Source organism: Rutidosis leptorrhynchoides, chromosome 2 (genome assembly GCF_046630445.1).
Source record: "Rutidosis leptorrhynchoides isolate AG116_Rl617_1_P2 chromosome 2, CSIRO_AGI_Rlap_v1, whole genome shotgun sequence".
Taxonomy (NCBI): Eukaryota; Viridiplantae; Streptophyta; class Magnoliopsida; order Asterales; family Asteraceae; genus Rutidosis; species Rutidosis leptorrhynchoides.
In genome coordinates, this window is record NC_092334.1 from 537,579,857 (window position 1) to 537,586,326 (window position 6,470).

Here is a 6,470-nt window from a genome sequence, read left to right on the forward strand (position 1 = left end):
CGACTAATATGTGTTTTACCCTTATTATTATGTAAACATAAGTAATATGACTAATATTATTATCATTTTATTATTAAGTAATGTCATTAAGTATTATGAGGATCAATAGTAGTATTATAATGAAAATAATAAAAGTTACTATCATTTCTATTAACATTAGTATTAGTATCATTTTAGAAACATTATTTTTTTTTTTTAAAAGTATCACTGTTAAAGATTAAAATAAGTAATAAGGTTGTGATTACAATTAGTATTACTAAGTACTAAGTATTAATATCAAAAAGTATAATTTTCATTACCATTATTATTAAATTATTTAAATTATTAAAAACTACTGGTATTATCATTATTATAGGAATTATCATTAAAACTATCATTATTAATAAAATCATTAATATTATTATCATTATTATCAACACTAGTATTATCATTATCATTATTTTAATCACTACTAATATTAATTTAGTACTAATATGATTACTATTTTAACAAACTAATGAAATATATACATATAAAATATTTGGTACATATAACGTAACAAAAATATATTTCTATATAGTGATAATGAGATATATAAATTAATAATATAAAATTTTATCACTAATAATAATATATATGTGTATATATTCGATTACAAGGATATGTATTAATTTATACACAAATGATATAGGTTCGTGAATCTGAGGCCAACCCTGCATTGTTCAATATAGTCATATGTATTTTTACTACAAAATACATTAGGTGAGTTTCATTTGCTCCCTTTTTAAATGCTTTTGCAATGTATATATTTTTGGGATTGAGAATACATGTGCTGCTTTTATAAATGTTTTACGAAATAGACACAAGTACTTAAAATTACATTCTATGGTTAGATTATTAACCGAATATCGCCCTTCAAGTCTGGTAACCTAAGAATTTAGGGAAATGGCCCCTGATTGACGCGAATCCTAAAGATAGATCTATGGACCTTAACAAGTCCCATTCGGGGTACGAATACTTTAGTACTTCGAGATTATTATTATACAGATGAGAGGTTCTGTTTGGGGATATTCTATGCATTAAGTTAATGTCGGTTACCAGGTGTTCAATCCATATGAATGATATTTTTATCTCTATGCATGGGACGCTTATTTATGAGAACTGGAAATGAAAACCTTGTGGTCTATTAAAATGATGGAAATGATTATTTATGTTAAACTAATGAACTCACCAACCTTTTGGTTGACACTTTAAAGCATGTTTATTCTCAGGTACGAAAGAAATCTTTCACTGTGCATTTGCTCATATTAGAGATATTACTTGGAGTCATTCATGATATATTTCAAAAGACGTTGCATTCGAGTCATTGAGTTCATCAAGATTATTATTAAGTCAATTATAGTTGGATATATTATGAAATAGTATGCATGTTGTCAATTTTTGATGTTATGAAAGATTATCTTTTAAAAACGAATATAATGTTTGTAAAATGTATCATATAGAGGTCAAGTACCTCGCGATGAAATCAACTATTGTGAATCGTTTATAATCGATGTGGACTTTATCCGGATGGATTAAGATGGGTCATTAGAGTTGGTATCAGAGCGGTGGTCTTAGCGAACCAGGTCTGCATTAGTGTGTCTAACTGATAAGTCGTTAGGATGCATTAGTGAGTCTGGACTTCGACCATGTCTGCATGTCAAAATTTTTGCTTATTATTTAGTGTCGAAAATTATTTGCTTATCATCCTTAAAGTCTAGACACGTCTTACTGCCTCTATTGCATAGACAGTGTATAGATAAATTCATATCTTAGCGTATCTGTTATTGTTACCTTTGCCTGACAGCTTCCGTAGATTCCTCTGTAACGTATGGGATTTTAGTATTATATATGCATATGTAAATTATATATTGCAGGGTACTAATCTATATCCTATAATCTATTTCTTATCGAAAATCCTTCATCTGATCGTACGAGACGAATCCCCCAACCAGTTCGAATTCCTCGGATTCCGACAGCTATTCCGATATGGAGTTTCACCTAAGCTCCAAAAGCAATGTCACCAGAATGAATCAACCAATCATCCGTCCCCAATTCATCTGATGGGTTCGTAGTTAACTTAACCGATGGAGACGAGAAACAGGCGATCCCTTCCACCCACCAACCTGCACTCTTGGCAAAGAACCTGAAGCATTCACCGGCAAACCAATCCAAAACACTATTTTCGCCCTCATTACCCAAATATCTCGCCATGATTATATACTATCTCAAATTCAAAACCTTATTCATCCGCTCGTTCCGACCGACAATCATCCCAGAATAATATAAGAAGTCAACGAACTTCGCGCCCGAGTTGTAGCCTTGGAAAATATGGTGCAAAACATACCAGCTTCAGCAACATCACCGGCACCAACAGTACCATCAGTAACAGCACCCGTACCATCAATAACACACGCTTCAACATCTCATTCGATACATCGATTATAATCATTAATCTACGTATCGTTCTACATTATTTATCTTCGTTCGACATGATGATTATGTAATCTCTAATGTTTTAGAGATTATGTACTCTAAATCTAACCGAAAAGCAAATGAGTTTAATGTTATATTAACTCATTAAATCCATAATTACATCTGAAGAAAATAAATATGTATATATGTTTTCATAAAGATGGTAATTAAAAAAAAATTCTTTTGTACAAACTGTTAATGGTGAAAATATTTTAACGGGAAGGTAATACCCGAGGAATATTTATATTTCACATTAATAAGTTAAACTATACATTCTTCGAATTTGATTCAACAGTCATTTACTATCCTACTTACATCCGCCGATATACGAATCCGTTCACCACAGAATAACCATTTTCATTCAAATTCAATTTCATATTTGGATTTTGACTTACCAGAATCCAACAAGTGGCATAATGAAGAAATAATGGACACAATAAAAAAATAGATTAGAAACAGACTAATTAACAATATAAAATTTTGTTAAGAAACCACGATAACAAGATCCTAGCTAACTGTTCCTAGCTAACTATTAATTCCGTATTACATTTTATTTTATCGCAATTTATTTATCGCAATTTAATTATCGCAATTTATTTATCGCAATTTAATTATCGTAATATACATTCTCGCAATTTTATTTATCATCATTTAATTTCTGTTATTTACTTTACTCACTTTATTTATCGTCATTTAATTTCTGTTATTTATTTTTACGCACTTTAAATATCGGGACACGTATACAAGGTTTTGACATATCATATCGACACATCTATATATATTATTTGGAATCACCATAGACACTCTATATGAAGTAATGATCGAGTTCTCTATACATGGTTGAGGTCGATTCTACAGTAATATATATAGTTTGAGTTGTGATCGAGTCTGAGACATGTACACGGGTCACGATACGTATTAATTAATTTGAATATTATATATTAAACTATATATGAATTATTGGACTGTTAACTGTGGACTATCGACTGTGGACTGCCAACATTGGACAATTAAAATGAATTAAAATATTGATTATAACATATGAAACTAAACAATTCTTCAAGTTTGCCACTTGATTTCATCTTAAACCTTATTTGTATCTTGACGATTCAAATCTACGTTCAAACTTTTCATGATTCTTGAAAACCCCTCAATCGAGAGGATGAACCAACCACACTTCATCTACAGAAGAAAAGATTTATGCATATAGTTATGCACCTGAAAACTCTCGGAACCTAATTAAAAGTTTAACACGTGTCTGTGTTAGCTCCTTTGGCATTATTATTACCGAAAATAACATTGCAACTCTTTTTCAAATTAGCCAATTTTATCACAGCTTCAACAAATCAACTTCGACTTCCATTCGAATTAGTCTTATTATAATCTCGATATATAAGTTTTCCTTTCGTCATCGTTACCGGAGAACCATTTATATTTCACCACGTTAGCAGTAAAATTACCAGCAACTTCAATGAATTTGGACTTTCCAAAAAATCATTATATTCATTGAAACCCCATCGTGTATTCATCTATACCCTGTAACAATAATTGCCATACCAATTACCGAGAATTAGCAATCAGTATTTCGAATCTCGTAGCATTTCTAGATCAATAGTTATATGTATACATATAACAATTATCTCCTAGAATTACGATCTTCAATTCTGAAATTTTGAAAAGGCACCCAGCCTACGAATCAATACATTGAACTTTGAAAAAGCTGAATGAAGCAGCAGAAACTCTAGGCAACCGTAAACGACCTTAGTTGTCAGAAGTTTGATGATAAAGAATAGTATGTTGGAAAAGCTCAGAAACGTTGGAACTGGAAAACGGATTGAGCTAACCACGAAGGAGACCAAGGACAAATACAAGGAGCATACCCTTTATTCAAAGAATCCAGGTAATTCTGGATCCGTTGAAATCTCTAGAGAATATCTTGCTCCGAAGTCATGTTAAAATCTTGCGGAAAATTATTTCTTCATCAACCTTCGAACTTGGAAATTCCAAGATATCATCGTATTCTTCATTATAAATATCCTCCATATTTCTGAAGATATTTTGATAACTATTCTTATCTGAAATCATTAATCTCTTCGTGCTAACAGTGTTACATCATATAGAAACTGTTAGTTTCTATATTCCGTAAACTTTCGAGCTTAAAATATGAATGTTATTGAAGTAATGTTGGGAACTGAAGCATGAGTTAGTATAATATAATGACACTTGATCAATGTGATTATATTACAATAAGTCATGCTGAGTTTCTAATGGAACGTGATGATTCACATATCATAACGTCATCATGTGCCATGTTACACGACTTTTACATTTTATCTGATATATAAACATATCAAGAACATATTTTCTTGATAGTTCTATCTTTCCCGGATATTCTGGTAATTTGACGAATCAAGATCGTGCCATTACCATTTCTTTCTTAGAACATTAACAATGTTAATTTTGAAAATTATTTCTGCGAATTCTGGACCATTACAAGAGATGCCTAACCGCAAGAAGAAGAAACGAAGGGATAAAGTTCTGAAATAGAAATTGGAGTATAAATCGCAGCAAATAGGAGGGAGTATTAATTGTGGATGACAATGATTATAGGAAACAGAAATAGGGACATTGAAAAATAAGGGGAGATATAAAGCCCGATAACAACGTATAAATTACAAACCGTGGATATTAATACGAATAGCACTATAAAGACACGGTATAATTAAGAATAGTATCACCCTAAGGTAATAGTAGAAGTAAACAAATTGTTCTGATAGAAGATTGAAAAGAAGGATGACAGAAATGATAATTAGAAAAATATCAAGGATTAGAACGGGATAAAGCATTTTCACAATCTTTTGGATGTATGAACTAAGAAAGAAAGTATAGGAATGGTGAGAATAATGGAACGAAAAATGTTTAATTTATAATGGGAATATCATACATAGTAATCGAGGCAGATCACCGTATTTAATTATAGAGATCCTAATTCCATTATTCACCGAAGAATCAAATCTTTTAAATTTCGAAGATTTTCTTTAAATCCCTTAAATTCCAGAAATCAACCATGACTACGTCACCAGACAAGACGAATATGCATATATTCATTTCACTCTTTTGTGATAACTTCATTCGTACTCTTCGAATAATCGAATTGTTTTATCTATATTTATCAATGTTGATAAAACTCTAAATCTCAGCTCGTATGTGTCATGAAAACATATTTATTATTAACCATGACCACCTCACTCAAATTTCGGGATGAAATTTCTTTAACGGTTAGGTACTGTGACGACCCGGAAATTTCCGACCAAATTTAAACTTAATCTTTACACGAATTCGACACGATAAGCAAAGCCTATTCAATTGAATCTAAAAAATTTAAACTGTGGTTATACATTCAATTTGACCTTTGACCATTCCCGACGATTCACGAACAATTGCGTATAAATAAATATGTAATTATATTTTTATATATATACATATATATATAAATAAAAATAAATATATGTGTACAGATAATACTTTAAATTAATAAAGTACGCTTAATCAATTGAAATTAAAAATGTAAAATAATATTTAGAATAATAAAGATACTATTAAAATGAATATATATATATATATATATATATATATATATATATATATATATATATATATATATATATATGAATTCTATTACTAATTATTATATGGTAACATTTATTAATGTATAAATATTAAATATTCAATAGATGTATTCATATAATAAATGATATGATTATTAAATATTATATAATTAATAAATGTAATTACAAGTTTAACTATAGTTGTTATATTATCATTAATAGTATTAACACAAAAATTAGTATTAGTAATATTATTATGTAATGCATAAATATGAGATTTAACACAATTGATATATTATTTTATTATTATTATTAACATTAATGTTATCATTGTTAATATCATTATTATTAAAACCAGTAGTAAAAATT